Source organism: Aphis gossypii, chromosome X, assembly GCF_020184175.1.
Source record: "Aphis gossypii isolate Hap1 chromosome X, ASM2018417v2, whole genome shotgun sequence".
NCBI classification, from domain to species: domain Eukaryota; kingdom Metazoa; phylum Arthropoda; class Insecta; order Hemiptera; family Aphididae; genus Aphis; species Aphis gossypii.
In genome coordinates this window covers 9,239,956-9,262,302 of record NC_065533.1, presented here as the reverse complement: position 1 = coordinate 9,262,302, position 22,347 = coordinate 9,239,956, and the positions used below count along the sequence as shown (strand labels likewise).

At 24.9% G+C, this 22,347-nt stretch overlaps 1 protein-coding gene and 1 long non-coding RNA gene across 2 annotated transcripts in view; both read right to left on the bottom strand.

Annotated features, from left to right (window-relative positions):
* LOC114129991 (CD151 antigen) overlaps nucleotides 1-13,606 on the bottom strand; it is a 34,931-nt gene extending 21,325 nt beyond the window's left edge. Inside the window, exon 1 of the mRNA XM_027994865.2 lies at nucleotides 13,388-13,606. The gene's annotated coding sequence lies outside the window, so the exon portion shown is untranslated. The remainder of the gene's footprint in view (nucleotides 1-13,387) is intronic.
* Nucleotides 13,607-21,052: 7,446 nt separating this feature from the next.
* LOC126551958 (uncharacterized) lies at nucleotides 21,053-22,144 on the bottom strand. Its single transcript, XR_007605814.1, has 2 exons — nucleotides 21,845-22,144; nucleotides 21,053-21,787 (listed from the first exon to the last, which is right to left on the bottom strand). It is a non-coding gene; the product is annotated as an uncharacterized LOC126551958 (long non-coding RNA).
* Nucleotides 22,145-22,347: the final 203 nt, after the last annotated feature.

The window sequence follows — 22,347 nt, the reverse complement described above, 5'->3', positions numbered from 1 at the left end:
ACGCGAATACCCGCGGTTACGCGCGGTATCGATCAAATGAAGAAAAAAAATATTTATAGAAATAAAATTCGACTTGGTAGCTTAGGTTGCGGGGGGGGGGGCGCATCGTGAGTACTGACGTCAACGCCTACGAATGTTTTTTTTTCCGATTTGTTATTTTTGGAAAATTATTTTTTAAATTATCATCACATTGTTGACCGGCTGTCGTCGTTGTGATACATGTATAATGCAAATACACATGTACAATAGTGTGTCGTATGGAATCACTTGTCACGAAGAGGTAAAGACTATACACTACAAGTCTACAAATCTACGACAAGTGGTATAAATAACGGTTTAATATACACGTTCGTTCTACGCCTACTACTAATTTTTGTTTATATAAAATGATTAAAAATCGGCTGATACACAATTTGATGATTTGTCTCATTATTATTGAATACATTTAATCAAATAACATATTTAGTTACAGTAATCTGTGTTATAGATAAGCTGGAATACACCCTTATATGTAAAAAAAAAAACAGTTAAGAATTAAACTGTTAAAATACCAACCGTTTTTCTGTTACGTTTGTTAAGTATTAACTGTACATTTATTTTTACATTTATTTTTTACATATTATAAGCAACATTAGATTTTTTTTTCGGAATTTTGAATAATTTTTTTTTGCATATTTGCCTATTTTAGCTTCTATGATTTTCGATTCCTGTATCATAACTAACAGAATACTTAAAATATTTTAGGTAAATAGATACAAAGCATATAATATATGAAATATGTACATGATAAAAGGCAAATTATTTAATTTGTAATATAGTAAGTAAAAACTATAATATTATGCCTAGATAGGTATTATAATTTTAATTTTATTGGTGTGTTAAATAATTTAATAAAATAGTATAATTATAAGTTAAACCAGGGTGTATTTTTTCCGTTTTTCTAATACATAATATTATCACACCACAATGTTAATTCTAGTATTTTAACTTAAAGTAAATATTAGAGTATTTTAAAATGGTAATTTTTGAAATTTCTCGTTAATGTATTGTTTGATATACATATTTTTTTTTATTAGATTACATGTTGGTGGTGTGAAAACATATTATAAATTAAACTAATATTTAAATTGAAATGAGAGGAGATGAGTGTGGACTCGACTTCTTTCTCCCTAAGTTCTATATAGTTTATCACTGAATCACAATACGAATATTTTAACACAATTTTCAACTATGTATATAGTATATTATGTAGTAATATGTATGTATTCATCATTTTGTATAGTTGTATTATATAAGTGAATGTGTTCATGGATTTATTTATTTATTAACATTCCGCGTAGTAAAACTACAGAGTTTACCAGTTTCAAATAGGTAATCATAAAGTTTAATTAAATTACATAATTAATGTTAGAATATAATTATTCATTATATGATAGCCACAATATAGCAAGATATCTTATTATAATTTTTTTTTAACTTAACAGGACTTCAATAGCTTAACATAAATTTGAAATATAATTTTTCTAAAAATTATGAGTCGTAATCCATTTTGCATTGATAAGGTTACACAATTACATTTTACTGACTTAATTTCACAATACCAACTTTACTAAAAATATATTTTTAAGAGCGATTATACGTACAGAGAATTTTTTTCCGGATTTTATCAATTTTATTTATTAACCCAACCTGACTAATATTCCAAACTATAGATTCAAATGCTAATAACGGATGGACTTTGAAACTTTTAATATCTAAAAATTCTTAACACATATAGGTACGCTTAATAAATCTTAATGTTCAAAATACCTAAGAAATAAATCGAGTTTATATGCGACCTAAAAGATTGGTATTTTTATTTTTATTTCACCAACAATGGGCACTGACATAATTGCTGGTCATTAATATTGTAGTCATAGGTTATGGGCAGTTTGTAATGGTATATATATATAAACTATTATTATATTAAATATTGTTTATATTATTACGCTACTCTGGTGTTTGTCACATATACATTATAATATAATATTATTATGTATGGGAAACTCACGCGCCGGCCGAATCCAATAGCGGACGGTGACGACCTTGACCGCAATTCCATTTCGCGGCGTGCCGTGTTACAATATTATATCACATTCGGCGCGAGAAAGTCGATCTCCTGTGCCCCCGCGAATACTACTCCTCGAGACCCTCTCATCGTACCACCCCCCCCCCCCCCACCAATAAGTTTCACTGGTCATCAACTGTACTGTATAATATATATAATATATATATATGTATAATGCCTGTACAATTTTAGTATCAATGATCTATATCTGCTGCAGAAGCGGGTTCAAGGATTTTTTTGACTGTGTTGTTGCAGGGTAAGTGGAGGTGGGCATTTTCAGACTCGCTATACAGTCTATTCCAAAAACGAAAAATCACCCGCTGTGAATATTTTCAGTACTTAAATATTTCTAACAATCGTTAAAAATATATGATTTTGTTATGTATACATAGGTTCTTAATGTATTATAATTTATAATTATTTATTGATTGATTGATTGACATTAAAAATAAAAAATCTGACATGATAAAAGTCATCTATTTATGATAATAATTATTATAAAAGCACTTCTAAAGTATGACTGACCTAGAACTCACTTATAACCCACCTGTATATTATTCTGTTAGCATCATTGTTGTTCATTAAATATAAATAAATATAATTATTATAATTAAGTTATCGAGTACTTATGTATGTTAATACTTAATACTTTTCTTAGTCTAAAATAAAAGTATCGTTTATGAATTTTGTTCAAGAAACTCAAATCATATCTAAAAATTTGAGTAAAACTTTTGCTTATAAAACGATTAAAATCAACATAAATATTTCATAATTTAGATTTAAATAGCCCCAAAAAAATTATTTCTACTTGAATTTCTAACGTTAAGAATTTATTTTTTTTAAACGATGATTTTCATATATAATTTATTACTTTTGACCGTATCTGTTAAAGAGTTCTATAGATACGCCTATAGTTTTCATTTGGATGCTATCTAGCTTTTATTATAATATGTTGTACATGTATGTACTAGTATACCGTATAAGCTCTAAGAGATGGCTTGATAGTTACTTACAGGAAAGTCCTGCACACTGTTTTTATGGATAGTAGAGAATTTAAAAATATGCTTTTACACTATTAAAAGAAGATTATTTTAAGTTATTTATGTATTATAATCAATTTGAAAAAAAACACGGCATAAGGTCAGTGATCGGAATAAATTACTTTGACTCAAACATAAATTGATTATATAGGAGATAGGTAGATATGTGTTACTAATTATATTGTTTGCTTAAAATTTTTATATAAATATTTTTATTATTTATATTTACCTAATTGTAAAAAATTATGACGTGGTACGACTAAACAGTTAATATATTTAAATGCTGTGCACATTGTTTAAATAAGATCAGAGATAAGAAACAGAACAGTTTTTTAAAAATCATTTTTTTTTTTTTTTGTACACCTGTGTAATTAGAAATTACTATACTTAGAATTTAAATACGTCTTTACATATTGAATGTATAGGAACTTCATACTTTTAGACTTTAGTTGTCCAATAGAAAAATAGAGGAACCTCTTTCTATAAAGCCATTATTTAATTCAATGATAAATTACATTCATTAGTACTGCTATATAATATTATAAACTTATATATAAGATAGAACACAATATAATGACGATCCACAATATTATTTATCGTGCTAATATGAAACACAAATATTAAAAACAATAATAAAATAATAAAAATTAAAAAAAATTATTGTTGATATTATCGTACTTATAAACTAGACATTTCGTAAAAATAACCCACTAGGTTTTATTGTAAGAAAAACGTAAAATTATATATTTATCCATGTACATTGGTAGGTAGGTAGAAATATTCCTCAAGGTGGCATCGACCGTGCCAATCTGACGCAAATATCGAAAAAACTTAACAGCCCGCGGACAATGCCGACTAATAAAAACGAAAAAAAGTAATAGGCAAGTTATATGTGAGTATACATATACATATATTAAATCTACCTTATAAACGTCATCTTTGAGACCTTCAGATGACCGAACGACAATGTTAAACGTTCATTTTTCTCCCCTCCCATATACTGTACGGTGGCGCCGCCGCCGCCGATAAAACGTGATAATAATGAAAGATTAGACAACTGTATGGTAGACGTCTTAACTGCTGAATCTCCATATTAAAAAGAGAAGATGACTTTGTTGTTTCGAAATCACAATTTTCTGCTGTAGCGACAACAAGTGATGAATGATAGCGGACACCCATCCACCGATGGTGCACGTGACACGTTACTCACCTACTCGCACGGTTTTATGAACAACTATAGAAGCATATATATAATAATATAAAATATATAGTATATATAGGGTATAATATATAAGGGCATATTACTCAGATAATAGGACGAAATTGTGAAATCGAAAGGAAAGTCACACAACTTTTTCCAGATTATATGATACTTTTAATCGTATTACTGCCGAGATGACACGCCCGATAAAAAATAAACGTAAATTAATTTGAAAATAAGTTACTCAAAATCCAGCTCATAAGGTATACAGTTAAATAGATAACCTATTTTTTAAAATATTTAATAATACAACTCTCAAGTTATAAGTATTATTCAGAATCTAAGTTACCGGCAGCAGCCGCTGTCTTCAAATTCTAAAAATGAACAACTTAGTAAATAGTATATTTTGCAACATAGTGAACGCTAAATAATTTCACTCTATCAATAATACTCTGTTTCTGACTAATATTTATGAAATATAATATTAAAAAAAAATATTATTCATTGATTTATTTATTTGTACTAAAAATAACAATGTTTATATATGCACTAAAAACTTCAAATTTTTACAAAACAAAAACAATAATTGTCATTTTGCATCGAAGTTACTACGAGAATGATGCTTTCACAATTACTAAAAATATTTTTTAATTTAATTTTACAATTTTTTATTTTTTATGACACATTCGTCATAGTTTTTTGCTAAAGTATGTAGAAGTATTTTTAAAAATATAATTAATTTCTTTATCATTTTATTTTATAGTGTTATTATTTTTAGTATTTCTAATAGTTATTGTAGTGTTGGTATCTATAATTGATATTTTATTTCTTCATTATTTCGTATAACATTTTTAATCACTAATTTAACTATTCGCGTAAGTTTAAAATTATACTACTTGTATTCGTGTTTGGTGGAAACAAAAATCAAACCTCTTAAAGTGTTTGTGGAAAATATATTTTTGTCTTTCTATACGTATGCACTATGTATGATATCCGTAATGATAACTAAATACAGAAAGTTAATATATTGTAACGGTGGCTTGTATCCGACAAATCCGTATCAGTTTATTTAAACATTTATTAAAAATATAATATCAAAATTCAAATAATATAATTTTTTTTGTATAATAATCTTCTTTTAAGTTTGAAATAAGTATACATTATTATAATTTCATAACATTATTTTTAATCTCTATGCTATGAAATACTTGTTTTGTTTACTTAACATCATATACAATCAGACAGAATAAATATTTAAATGCATTTAAATCCACGCTCTATTTATTACTACATGAATATTAATTTTATTAGCTTCAGTGATTAATCGTTGTAGTTGATGAGTAGTATTTTCAGGTTTACCTTTACTCAAAAACAAAAAAAAAATCGTTTCAAAGTCTTAGATACGAATATTTTAAATATTCAATGTATAAAACTGTTTTATGTATATAATAATTTAAATTATTTTTACATAAGCGCAAATTAAACTAAAAATTATATGTCTATATATCTCTACTCTCTTAGAGCTTCGGTATAAGAGGTGGGTAGAAGAATGAATTATTCGGATACCGTGTAAAGGGGTTAAAGAAAAGTTCTCAATTATAATTTATATGTATCTACTTATCACAGTAGATAACACATAACATAATCCACTATTCTTAATACTAAGTTAACTTAAAATATATTTATTACCACGTACGTGATAAAATTTCAAAGGATTTCTTGGAAAAATAAAAAATATCTTGACTATAATGTATTAGGTATGTATTATTATATATTATATATACGTCACGGATCACAGTCATAATTATTATTGAAAACGGACAAACGAAATGATTCACCTGTACCTACGTACTTCGCTGGTGTACGGACAATTCGAGTCTTTGCCAAATAGGTACAAGCGTAAAAAAATAACGGATAAATGATTATAATATTAAATACATGTGACATAGATGATATATACCTACAACACATTTTTTAAAGTATAATTTATACTTTTTGTTAATGTATCAAAAATATTTTAGACAACAATAATATTATTATACAGACAATTAATGACAATGCTGGTAATATTATCACCGAATTTAACAGGAGGCTTGGTTTATAACAATAACGAGATATATACGTATAACGTATATTGTTTATATATATACAAAATATGAAATCACACTTCCAACAATGCAGACACTAATTATTATTATTATTTGTCATTTACACCTTTACGAGTAGGAATTTGTGTAAATTACATCTTTTGTACAGAGAATGCATTCGTATTTTGTATTCAGTCGTTGGAGATTTATTTAAAATTCAAAAGTAATAGTAATTAATAAATAATAATTCGTTCCTGAGGCCTAAGTTAAAACACTAGACGGTCTGTACGAATTTTTATACTATAATATTATAATATTGATAACATTACAGTTTAATAACTGATGTTAGAAATAATAATATTTGAATTTTTTATTACTATCATATTTACTGTTAACATCAACTTTTAATTAACTACTGAATATGAGAGAATACCTATTATTTGTAATTCGTTCTGATTTGTTTTTATTGATTAGTAACAATTTTACAATATTATAAACATTTAAAACATATAGGTATAATAAAAGTATTGTTAATGAAGTAAAACTACATCTTATTAAATTATGATAATGAAAACTTTTCTTAATACCTATATTTTATTTTTATTGAAAAATGAAAATATTTGTATTTTTAAAATATTAATATATTATCTATTATATTAGATATAAAAATAAATAAATGTATGTATATATTGTATTTATAATGAAACCTCCCTTAAAAGGTATGCAAGTGGTACCTCGTACACTCTGCTGTGTATTAGGTCGAATGAGTAGGTAACTATAACGAATGTTTTAAAATTGAATTCAACGATATAACATTGTTCACGAAAATTGATTCTGAGCGGTGATGGTCTGTCAGTCTATGTCATAAACTATACTTCATGATATGTTTTTTTTTTTTTTATATAGCTATTAAAGTAATTTATTTTCCTTTTGGTATTGTGGTATAGGTTGATACAATTTTTTCCTAAAATATTATATTTATAGCAGTATTTACTTCTTATAAGTTGTAATAATAAGTATATTTTCTATGTTAGGTACATAGTAAAAAATATTGTTACCGTAAAACAAAAAAAATATATTCTAGTGTAAAACTTAAAATAAATCAAAAATGGCATTACGCGAAGTAAAATTCATAATAATATAATATATGTAAAAGTTCTAAAAATATATTATTATACGTCAATTAGTATATCTACAAAACAATACCTTCGTAAAAACAGTTGAAGTATTAGTAATATTATATTGTTGTACAAATTATTATTTCTTCGTCTAACTTTATATATTCTACAATTTATATTTGGTATATAAAATCTAATACCATATGCCATAATACCTAATTATTTATTAATATTTTACATTGAAATTACACAATGTTTACAAATGGACAGTTTAAATTCAATAATTTATTTTCAAATAATAAATAAATATAGGTACTCCAATGACTAATATTATAATAATATGTAAATAATAGATACATAAAAACTCAACAATTAATAATTTAAGAGTTAATAAATAATCAAATTTATAAAAATATAATTTGAGTATTATTTATTTACAAAATGATGTGAAATAATAAAATGTGGGTTACATGCACTTGCACAGGTATACTTAATACTTATTTATATTTTTTTATAGACACACTGCATGAATATGGAAGCAATTTATTGATAACTGTGAGTTGATATCGATAATAATAATACTATAATAAACATTTTCAACATAAATTGATTACCTGTTTCTTAGCAGTGAAATAATAAAACTGAACTAGTTATAATTATCTACTAACCTAAATCAACTTTTGAAAAAAAGAGTTCTGAAAGTGTTTACCCTATTGTCATTTTAAATATAGGATATCAATAATTGGATCATTTTGATGCTGTATCCTCAAATATAATGTACCTATTTAGGTAATTAGGTATCTAAGTAAAATTAAGTAATATTATATTGATAATGTGTTTATTTATGAAGCATATAAAATTGTTTTATAATAATGACTGGGTAAATATACAACAATATATTTTATTTATATTTTATTCACTTATAAATGCTAAAATATATTGTTGTATATTTACCTAGTCATTATTATAAAACAATTTTATATGCTTCATAAATAAACACATTATCAATATAATATTACTTAATTTTACTTAGATACCTAATTACTTAAATAGGTACATTATATTTGAGGATACAGCATCAAAATGATCCAATTATTGATATCCTATATTTAAAATGACAATAGGGTAAACACTTTCAGAACTCTTTATGTTCAAAAGTTGATTTAGGTTAGTAGATAATTATAACAAGTTTATGTAGTTTATGATTTAATATAAAAAAAAATTAAATAATAATAAAAATGTTAATTTAATATAATATGTCATTAGGTATTAATATCAATATGTAGTTTAATTTAATTGAAATTATTATTTGAAAATAATAATAAAATAAGAAAGTAACTAAAAATGCATAATAATAATTAAATATTAAGACTAAATATTAAACAAATTAAAGTATAAATTTGAATTAAGTCATTGGAGTACAAAACTAGTTATTTTTTTGATGCAATAGTAACTTGAATTAGACAGTAGTAGTAAATTGAAGTAATATTTTATTTTAAAATATATCTAGTTATTTTTTTTTTATTCCACGAATAAAATATTATTATTTATTTGCTAACATTTCTCTATCATTTTTTTTAATCGTAATATGTGATAATAGATACATGTTTTATACTTGTTTTCACTTAATATTGACATTGGAAACCTACCTAATTTCTTTTTCAATTCTGTTGAGTTTCAATTGATTGATTGTTTTTTTTTTTAATTTTTAATTTATCATGTTTTAATTTTATCTCAATTCAATGTTTTAGAAAAATCGATTGATTTTCCCAGCCTTGATTACTCTTCATCAAGAAAAATACGAAAAATTAATTTTCAGTATATATACATAGTCGAACAAGATGACTACGTAATATTAAGTATTTAATTACCCGTAACGCTGAACTACGCGAAAGAATACAATTACTATTTTATCCCTGCATTTTTTTCTTTTTTTTTATAGGTTTATAATATTCATTCGTACGACTGGTTTATTTACGAGTCATGTTATATTATGTGTAATGTGTATCTATATAAGTATAGCTAACGAACCTACTATAACTATTCTAAAATGTATAAACTTCATGCAGGACGAAGGTCTTTGACTACTGCGGTCTATTTTGATTTATATTCTAATGACTAATACATAACACAGTAGAAATATTACATGGTTCAAAGGACAAGGTAAACATATAATATTATCCAAATGTTCAGCGAACCTCGTATTATTATATACACAAATATTACCTATTAGGTACATACACATAACTTACTCATATAGTTAAATTCAATATAATGACGAAAATAATAATAAAATTCCGTGAACATTTTATAATATACCAAGATACCTCACGAGTACTTACGCGGTTACACGACAAATTTCATATAACGATCTACCTATATTATTTCACTTTTAAAATAACATAGGTACCTATTTAAATTCTTAATACAGATCAAACAATTACATTTTATACATGCAATTCATTCATTGAATTTGTTAAATTTTAATTTCTTCTATATTATAAAGGCTTCAATGCACAACATAAATTTATAATTCATAAGTATTTAAAATATTTAAATTATTATTAATGAATTAAACGTAAAAAAACGTTGTGTTCGTGTTCTATCAAAAGTTTAAATTTTTAATATTTTTAATTTTATGAAAGTTATTAATAACTTGAAAAAATGTTAAACAACTTCCTTAAAAATAAAAAATATTTTAAAAAGGCTTCTGACACACACATAATAATATTATTTTTTATAAATGTTATGATTGCTAATTTGAATAATATAATCACAGTGAGTGAAACAGGATGAGAGATTTTTACTATAATATTCTGTAATGCGTGACTGACAGATGTGCCTTTTTAAAATGATTGTCAAGAGTCATAACGTATCACTTTGCCTTGTCCACCTCAAAGTATTATTAATAGATGACTCTCTTGTTTTATGGATCGAGTTATTCCAAATTGCTAAAAATTTATTTATTTATTGAGTCAATAATTTTTAATGGTTCACTAAATCACGTCTAAGGGACCATTAGCATATAGTAGACTATTAAATGTTTAATAATTATTTATTGTTATTATTAAATTATTATTTATTTATTATTAACATGGCAAATTTACAGAAATATTAAACGTTAATAAAAACACATTAGACGTCTGTACCATTGTTGTAAGTCATTATCTTTACAGAACATAGTATTTTTAACGTTGATGAACTTATTATTATAATAAGACATAATATGTATGTACTTATATATAATAATTATTTTAGAACAAGAATAAGCTACAATATTAATTTCTGAAATATTAGTATAGTATATTAATAAATCAATACGAATAATATTGTATTTAAATTATAATTCGTTATTAAATGTTCATGTAAAACATAATCATGAAAAAAATTTTATATCTACCTATAATTATCTAGTAGTAAACGAAAAGTATTATTCATGTATTAATATCTACGAATGTTGTAAACTTCATAACAATATATGACATTTAAATACAGCAGGTGTGTCTCATACTCTCATGCATTGTAATAAAATGTACCTATAGTTTATATCCTACCTACAATGTTATGTTATCAGATGGTAATGAAAAGTAAAAGTGATCGTTAAAATAAATTGTAAGTACTCGTTACAAATGTTATGATATAGGTAGATGGACAAATTTTAGTGTTCAATGTAATAATTTAACACAATCTATTTGTCGATCCGCGCACATTATGTTATTACGAGTAGGTACCTATAATACGTCTTTAGCTTTTAAAATAAAACACTTGCTCGATAACAAACAAATTAAATGTCCTCAATAAAATTATTATTACAAAATTGTAAAACCATTAACTTACATACTTTCTGAATTCTCTAGTTATTAAATTGAACTTCATAATACCTAATTATGTAGGACATAATAATATTATTAAAACGTTAAAAAATGTTCTTTTGACAAGGTGTGTTAACCGTGAAGGTTAAACAATATTTAATGTAATTTAATAGAAGTTACTGGATTATACTAAGTAGATTATACAATAAAAATACATTAAAATGTTATACTTAGGTTAACTATAAAAGTTTTATTTAAAATTAAAATGTTATTATATAGTTGGCAGTTGCTATTAGTTAAATTAAATAAGACTAAAAAAAAAAAAATGTGTTAGAAGTGTGTAGGTTCAATGAGTTAATATATTTTTTTTCTATGTTATTCAATTTTAAAATTATGATAATAAATGATTTTGAAAAGAACTAGTTAAAACTTAATTTGGTGAAATTCCTTAATTTTTCCAACTAATGTCTGTATTAAATTTTTCAAACGTTCCGGAGAACTCTTAAAAAATCTTTTTTCTTAGCTAGTATAATTTATGATATTGCTTAAATAAATTGTTAAGACAACGAAATAGATAAATATTAAATATCTATAAATAAAATAAGTTAAAAAGTATTTAATATAATGTAGGTACATTATACAATATTCAAAAAGTGTGTACCATTCGAAATACCTACTATAGCCTATAGGTATAAAGTTTGCACGAAATAAGTATATCATGAGTAGGTAGGTATAAAAATATAGTAATAATTGCAAAACTTATTTTTGTTTTGTTTTACATAGTATAAAATAAAGTGTAAGTACATTAAAGAAATTATTTAATTAACTATTGCCTTTTAATATTATATTATTATTAAAAGATTTTGGAAGTTTATTTAAATATAATGTGATGAATGATTCAAGTCAAATTAAAGTTTAGAAACGTATAAATAAAAAAAACTGATAATCAAAGAACAATTAGAATTGTTTTTGTTGCCTGTAAATTATAAACACAGGTTTTCAAAACACATAACTACCTATATAATATTATATTTATTTAAGATTAAAACTTAGGTACTAATAAGTGAGCGCACAGTTGGCTTTTAAGATAACGTCATACCTACATGACTTGTCTACATTTTACTTACATGTAAAATACCAATAATTAGATTCAGGACTTCAAGTTTTATGTTGTTAGTTGTTACCTTAATATTAGATTAAATTGAACTATTATTAAACTTAATGGTTAGAACAATACCCGTGTAGTCTCTTTGCTTTTTAAAATATTTTAATTTTTAAGCAAGTTATGTGCATTATCAAATTTTAATATTTTACGTACTTATTATATATGCTTGAAAGTCAAAATATTTTAAAAAGTCAAAGATAGAACACAAAATAATGTTCTTACCTCTAAGTTTGATTATATGCCAGTTCATTCTATTATTTAAGCTAACATTTAGCTTATTTAGCATTTAAACATTTAGAACAGTAGAACCTAAATATTGGTATTGTGTATGTGTTTGTAAGTCAATTCTTTACGATAATTTTATTGTCGACGTCGAATTCGGTAGTTTACAAATACTTAATGCATAAGACCGACTATGTATCTATTAGAAAAAAAAATCTATACACATTCTCCTATCATTAATTATCCATTATTCCAGCCACTACTTACCCCCCCCCCCCCCTCAAAAAAAAAAAAAAATAAATAATAATAATAAAAAACATTGAGAACTTCGAGTTAAGCATAAGATAGTGGTAATTTTTAACCATGATACCATGTACAGGTACCTATCTATCTTTAACTATATTATTATATTATTGTAAACATGATTTTTAATTTGACGTATTGAAATAACCGAGAAAAGCTATGTTATTACGTTAAGTCTTATACTAAATAGGTACCCAAGTAAGTTTTTAAGACTATATTGGGCCTACTATAAATAAGTAAAAAAGTCGACTTTAACGAAAATATTATATATAATATTGTAATATTATGTGCATAATACAATATGTAAGTGTGCGCAATGTGTGAATATATACCTTGTGTGGATAAAACGGAGTGTGACGTTACAGCATGCAAAAAGTTTCCACGGTTTTGGGTGACTACTGTGTGCACCGAACAAAAACACGAAACGTGCCGGCGGCGAGTTATTGGCAGCGGCGGCTGAACGTGAGCGGAACGGCGACGACGACGAAGGTTCGACGAGAGCAATAAAACGCGTATGCGGTCATGTCGAATGGACGACTGGCGCGTTGTCCGTTAAGGCGAACACCTGGCATTCGCCGCCTCCACCGTCACCGCACGCGCTCTTCCCCTTCACTCCATTCGCATCGCTGTCACCACCTCCGACAAGGATATTCGCGAGCTGACCATCGCGAAGCGTAAAATTGAAATTCATCCGATTTTCTTATAGTTATGTTGTCGAATTTCGTGTGAAAATTCACGTTTAATTATTACATTGTTAAATGAATAATCGGAGCCATGCCTCAATAAGTAAAAAACATCTATCTTGCTCAGCAAGTAATTAAACACAGCGCTCATATTACAACCTTTATGAGGTATAACCCTTTTTTAGACTCTGCTGCAGGACGGAAAAGATGAACGTATTGATTTTTTTTTATCGTGTTTACAGACACGATAAACAGTCGAAAAATAGCTTCGGTTTTCAAAACTTTGAAGGTGGTTTCAGATAGAAAATTGCAGGATTTCATTTGTACTTTGTAGAGATAAAAATTAAGTCAAAATAATTGGGAAAAACAATAAAAAATTAAAGATAAACAGACATTTTTACGTAAATATAATTTTTAACAAAATCAATTTTTTTATGTAGGTAACTTCAGAAAATTTTTGAAATTTTTACCAAAAATGTATAGATCTGCAGCAGATTATCTAAGCAATTCAAAAATTACCAATTTATTTAAATACAGTACAGTAAAACAACAAGTACCTACCTATTCGGGAAATTTATGAGTTTATTAAAATATTATAAAATTGAACTTTCATCTGGGAATCATTTAATTGAAAATTATGGTTCAAATGAGTTCAAATCAAAATGTAGTTAGACTAGTAGTATTATATAATATGTCCCGATTAGCGATTTTAACCCAAGTGCAATTTGATAATCTCCACTCGAATGAAAATATATGTGTATATAATTCATTATTGATAGCAGTGGCATAAATACGATAGGTATTTACCTGCATAACACTTTGTTTTACTTGATTTTAGATGTTTATTACAGGCTTACAAAAATGTATGTGATTCGATGTATACAGTATACCTACAGATGCAATGCATATATAATATATATATTATGTATAATGTATATTATTATATTATACACTTCCTTCTTAATATTTTTTTTACAGCTGTATAGCTATATGTAGCAAAGACTGATGGCAACAAATAACCACACACAAATCTACATTTACACAATTAAACACAATATAAATGATATTATTATAGTGTTCCATTGCAGCGATAAAACAACATTTCGAGAAATATGTTTAAAAAAAAGGCATAATTATAGTATACCCGTGAATTTGTTTACCACTTATTCACCACTGATTATAATAGTAAACTAGTAAATTCCGAATAGTAGAGATATTGTTACTGTAGTACCCTTACTGCGTAGCTTATACTTAGGACCTAGTAACCTACATGATGATAGACAGAGATTGGGGAGGTGCTGAACTCCTCATAATTATAATTAAACATCTTTCAAAGTACAAAATACTTATTTTACAAAAATTACCAAAATCTTGTAAGGTAATTCAATTATAATTGAATTATTCGGTATTCTCTGCCTCCCGGTGGAGTGAAACGTTGGTTATTTGCACTCGTGTTTTTCGTCATGCCGTTGCAACAGATTCTTATCGCAATGACAAAAACAAAAATGTTCAAACAAAAATGTATAACTACCTTATTATTGTTTACACTATTATACATGTAAACTGATTTTAACTTCTATCGACTTAAATGTTTAAAGACATTTTATCCTGAAGGGCGTTTCGTTTTGCGTTGTCGTAAATCGTAATTTCCGTCGAATAATTACCTACTTATACGTAAGTTTTCGTTTTCGTTTTTGTTATATTTGTTTTAAATAACGATTCGACTGTAACCTGTGGCCATTAAGTAAACTCAATGATGTTTTATTTATTGATTGAAATGTCGATTTTTTTTGATACGTATATTAAATACTAAAAAAAGAAGTAAAATCTAAAATCGTATTAAAAACTACTGTTCACTTGTCATCGAATATTGATCTAAATTCTCGGGTTCAAATTAGTAAAATATGTGTTGATGTTAATGTCGGACTCAGTCAATGAAATTGATGAAAATGTTGCAGATTTAATATAAGCTATAGTCCATTACGTCCAATTATGAACGTATATATATATATTTCATAGTTACAGCAATATATATATATTATATATATTGAAATTAGTTATATGAATTATATTATTGTAAAATCTATTACTTTTAACGTAATTAATCAGTGTTTTAAATATAATTCATACAATTTATAGTAAATAATTAAATGAGTAGCTCAATAAATAGTTGACATTGCTTATTTATAAATTAGGTACCTACTTACTTACAATCAATTGGTATTATAGCTATTCTACAAAAATAAGCATTGAAAACTATAAAAACTATGTAAATTGTAAGGATTTATTTATTGTACTTACACAACTTGCATCATCACTGGAATCCACTACTTTATTATTGTTTTTTTCCAGTTGCTCTTCGACTTCCAAATGGATGTTTTCGACGCTTTTTTCTATTTTTCCGTTGGCACTCATATTATTTGCCAATAGACTAAGTCTAACTAATTATATATATATATTAATTATTATCAGCCATGTCTTTCAAAGTACGCTAATTATATATTATTTATATAGCCTTTATTATACTTTATTATTAACTTAGCATATTATTATTAATATATTTTCGATTGTTTTTGGTTTTATTTTTTTATTTATTTATTTTTTTTTTTTAATTTTTTTTTTTATTTAATAAGAAATATACAACTATACAATTAAGCACAACAAGTAATAATGATGAAGAGGATTACATAATATGAATATGGCACGATGTAGGAGGGCTCTCAATGGAGCTACCTATTTGGGTATTTTATTAATTAATGGAGGAGGTCTCTAACCCATTTACGTTTGAGTCTTCGTGGGGGGTTGTCAGGGATGTGTTATTTTTTTTTTAATTTAAAAATTATTTAGTAGTTAAAAATTTATAAAATATTCAATTCTTATAGAATTTTTAATACAAGGTTAATTATAAGTAGTTTTTACTGAAACCAAAAAATCTAAAATTTTATCAACACATTTTTTTTTTAAAGTCAATTACAGTTTAGATTTGGAGGAGATTAGTTATTAAACGAAGAAAAATAGCAATAGTTATTTTGTTGTAATTCATAAGTATTTTTCATAGAAATTTGAAACTTTTATGTATATTTTAACATATTTTATATAAACATCGACTTTTTTAAAACATTTAGATTAATTTTATTGTATTGCTTAATTATACTTGCATTCTACTGCATGTCGGTATAAACTCAAAAGTTAATACGTAACAAATATACGAAGTACATATGTATGATAATACATACAATATATACTTATATGCATGTATGTATTATACATATAATCAAGTTCAAGTATTAATAATATATTAAATACAAAGTTCTCGGAAAAGTTTATCAAGTTTTGTAGGCAACTCCACAAATTTTTTTTACGAACGTTTGAAGTTTAAATTTTGACGCGAAAAATAATAATTCTTCATTAATATTATTTATATAAGCAATGGTTTAAAAATATAATACGAATCTCCTTATAAGTTATTAGTTGTTATAACTGTAATCCAAAAATTAAAAAAAAATATTACTACATTTTTTACTACATACATTTTAAATTTAAAAATAGTTGATGATTAAATATAAGAATTCATAATAATTTTCAATATAATTGAGTACCTAATATTATACCAACAAGAAACAATGTAACTACGCAAATAGGTATTAAAAAAATAAATTACAAAATTCATAAAAAAAACATGAAAATCATGAAAATTTGTAATTCGTGTTTCAACAATAAAAATTAAGTTTTAAGTTAAATAATATATTTTATTTTTAATAATATCATCATTAGGATAACGAGAGAGATTCTATTACGTTTCCTCTAGTCAGCCAGCAATTGTATGCAATGTTCTTGGATGGGTGACCACTTTTTTTTAAAAAATGTTTTGACATTCTTAACTATTTATAAATATTTAAAAAAATTTTAAACTTATTTTATTAATAATATTTTTGTATCTTAGTTCAAAAATACTTGAAAATTAAATAAAGTAGCTCTTCATATTATAGCTATTTAAAAATACCTAAGATATATAAAATGAGCGATTTCTTTTATAAGCATTTGAAGTTCAAATTTTAACAAAATCATAGTTAATTGAAAAAATGGAATTAATATAATACAATGCGAATAATCAATTAACACTTAACAGATATTATGGTTATTGGAGATAACAATATAAATGCTATTATACTATACCTAAATTAATAAAATTATATAAGATAGTTTAATTATTTTTAAGTTTTTAAAATTTGAATATAATATTTTAAAATACAATATTTTTAACCACATCAGTACAACACAACTTTATAGTCAGTCCTAATTTAGTCTTCAAAAAATGGAAGGAAAATGTTATTTTAATTTAATTATTTTAAGTAGTAATTAAAAATTTAGGCACATTTGTGACTAAACAAACTAAATTTTTTATCCACGAATAAATAAAAAGAAATATTTTTAAACAATTTTGATTGATTTATTTTTCGTTTTTTGAAAAATTAGAAAAATCCAAAATTGAAAAAATTAATTTGTGAACAGTGTAAATTATACACATTATGCTATTCAAATATACCTTTAACAGGTGGCATGCAATCCGTGAATTTATAAACGTTCCAATTTATTTTTATTGTAGTAGGTATATTTTGTAGGTACGTTTTATGTTTTATCCAAGTTTTTACACAGTAGCAAGGGGTGAATTCGACATAAATTAGTTTTGTTTACGAGTGGACACACATTGTACATTTTATCCACGCGAACACAAATTACACACTTTTTATTTAATATTGTGCAATTTTTGTTCGTGTGGATAAAATGTACAATGTGTATCCACACGGTAAACAAAACTAATTTACATAGAAATCACTCCTTGTCACCGTGTAAAAACTTGGATAGAACGCACAAAATATACCTACTATTATCAATTAATTATTATAAATATAAATTAGGTACCTATATTATTTTATTACCTATTCATTATAATTCATAAAAGAAATTATTAGGTATTACGTATATCTTGGTTATACCTATATTACATAATATTTAATTATTATTTTAATAAGTAGTCACACTTCAATTTATTTAACTCGTTATATTAATCGTTAGGTGGCTGCCGTACTAGTAAAAATCACAAGGTAACTATAGTTATGAATTCTTATTTGGTACCCCATTGAATAATGAAATTGTCTTGGAATGGTGAGTAGGTACCCTTGAAGCAAATATTTCTTGCTGGAACAAACTAAGTTTGAATGTAAACCTTAAAAAACAATAATCTATATCCTTTCTCTATGAAGCATTGTTGAAAATTAGAGCCGACATTAAATGTCATTACAAAAATTCACAACAGTTGACAGTGACTAATGCATTTTTTATGCTCTGTTCGATTATACATACCATTTTCACTTATCATCGATAAAATATTTTATTTAAAAAAAAAACCACCGTCATAAGATATTGAAGATTTCATCTTATATTTCTCAATAACCCCTTATGTATATTAACAAACAAACACAAAAAATATCTATTTATATGTTTAAATAATATACATAAATTATAGTTTTTTATAGTTAGCAAAAAATAATATTTTATAATTAAAATAATAAATATTTATACAATTATTAAATATATGAAATAAAATTTAGTTTGAATCTAAAACGATTGCGATATAATTATTTTATTAAAAATATATTTTATATGTTACTTATTAAATATTTATTTTTTTATAATTATGTAACTAATTTAATAATTTTAAATATCTTAATTATTTTTTTTTTAATTAATTATTTGCCAAAGATTTTTTTTTTGAGCAGACAGAGCGATAATTCTATTGGTTAATGATGTATGTTTTATTTTTATTGTGTCTGGCGTGACCTTTAGGATTATGTCATGTATATTTAAAAATTATTTTGTACTTTGATTTCTGAATTAACAAAATTTGAATAACTCAAACTTTAAAATTGAATACAGAGCTTAATAAAGCGTCTTCTCCGTTTTTGTTATAATAATAATAATAATTCTTATTATATATTTCTAATAAAATGTATAATACATTAATACATAAGATTATGATAAAACTTAATGAATAAGTATATTTTAGAATACAAATGATTTTAAGTAGTCTATACAAAAATAAACTAAATATAACTTTAAAATTATATCTTTTATATCAATGTATACAATAAAAATTGTATACCTATAGGCTACAATATTTTTTTGTAATAAATAATAATATAGATTTATTAAACAATTTAATACGTTTGAAAAAATTTAATTTTATTAAAACATTTGAGCGATTCGAATTAGTTAAAAAAATTATAAATCCAATAAATAAACAAAATATAAATATGAGAGTCTCTTGCAATAAAGGTTATTGTAATGTGTATTAGCCTATTATGAATAGTTACCGATAAATGTGATTTTTTTTTAATTGTCATCAAAGTTACATAATGTAGGTACTTACTGAAAATATTATGGCTATTTACAAATACAGCAGCTCTTCAAAGTACGTCCTATGTTGACATACATTGACAAGTAAATGACTTTATAACGTTTTTTAGCAGTTAAATATCTAGTGTTTACGTTTTTTGGTAGCCCAACAACGGTCTGCTTAGACCAGGACGATCAATTTAACCACAGCGTGACCACCTCTACTCGTACTCGTTAAAAGTTCTTTGCCCTCGTTAAAAGCTTCAGGTAAATAAATTATTATTTTCCACCTAACAGTCGGCTATTTTTAACACACGCATAAGTGTTTGTATATTTTTTTAATTTTCACTCAGTTATCTGTATTAGTTTTCAATGATGAATATACTTGAACGAATATTAAAACGTAGGTTGCTAAAAATGAAATACTTTAGTATAATTAATTTTCATTCTTTAGCATTACTATCATGTGTTGTACTGAATTCAATGAATAATTTAGACGTAATACTATTAATATTTTTATTATAAATTTATAACCTATAACTAAAAATCATGATTGGGATATTTATTTTAATATAACTATTTATTGATGAATAATATTTAGTTTTACATTTGGTTTATAATTTGCTTTAACAAATATCAGTATTATTTTTCTTTTAAACGAGTGAAGAAACTATTGATTTTATAATTTTGTGGATCAAGTAAATTTATTTATTTATTTTTTGTTTTTAAGATTTTTTACACTAAAATGTAATTTTTTTTGAATAGTGGATATTTATAGTTATAATAGAAAACAGTATATTTAAATAATAGTTATAAATTATAATACAATGATAACAATAATAAATCTATTAAATATGATATTGTGAAATAAGAATAAATAAATTATACTTGAATAATCAATAGTAAAATAATAACTCATTATTTTTGAATAAATATATTTTACATTTGAATTTTATTAAATAATATAATGTTTAAAATATATGTCTATTTGTATAATTATAAGGTGAAAATGCTATTCTATTCTTCACGAGTTTAATCTTTATAGGTAAATGGTTTATTATATAAATATAAAAAAAGTGTAATAAAAAAAAGGAGAAATTCCAATACATGCACATTGAAAAATAGACTAATTTTCCGTTTTTCAGATGATTTTTTGAGTTCCTCGAAGAAATTATGTCGACACTTTTTCGAGTATTGGGCGAGATGCTCATCAAATCAAGTAATTGTAATAGGAACAACACGCTATAGTTTAGAAAATGTGGATAAAGAGTTCATAAGAAGAACCACTCAATTTACACCAACGGTAAATATGTATACATCATAAGCTCGAAGACGGCTAAGTGTAACGAAAGACTATGATGTCGGGATGCCTGCGGAGGTTCGGACACTTATTTCGGCGTCAAAGGCAATAGCACATCAGGTCACCCCTAAAGGTGTGGAGGTAATTGATATGTCAAATATACAAAACAAATTATCGGTTCCTCAGACACCGGCCGACGACACAGGTAAATCGTATTCGCGTTTGCCCGAGATTCCGTTACCAACGTTAGGTCGGTAAGATTGAAGTAATAAATACTTTAAGTATAGTAGCTTCTTCATCTCTACTTGTAACTATCATATTTTTTGACATAAGTGTTTCCCATCGTAACACCGCTGTAATTTAATGTTGTATAAATTAAAATTTGACGTAGCACAGTTAACCAAAACTACCTTCATCCATATCCGATACATGTTTATTTGGAATAATTTCATTTTTTACAGTGTTTGTTTTGACTTTCTTCATTGTAGAGAATTTTTTTTTGAAAATTTAGTATCGTTAATTTTGTAGTAGAGTAATCTGAAATTTTTTACCAATGTTCTAAAACTTAAAGGATCACAAAATATAATTTTAATCACACTGAATTACTTTTTCCTCTTTTTAATTTTTAATGAAATAATTTAGTTAAACTATATACCTAATTAAATCAAGATTTGCTTGAACTTTAAAAAAAAATAAAAAATAAAATAATATTTATTAATTGCTAATATTTGTTGCTAAGATTATATATCTAGTTTTATTTTCAAGCTACAATGCACTATACAGTTTTAAATATAGAGGTAGGAGTAAAAATTAAGTTTCTTCACTTTATTCATTAAATTTCAACAATTTATACAGCAGAAACCGTTTATAATGACACCGGTTGTAATGACTTATTGGGAGTAATGATCTTAGA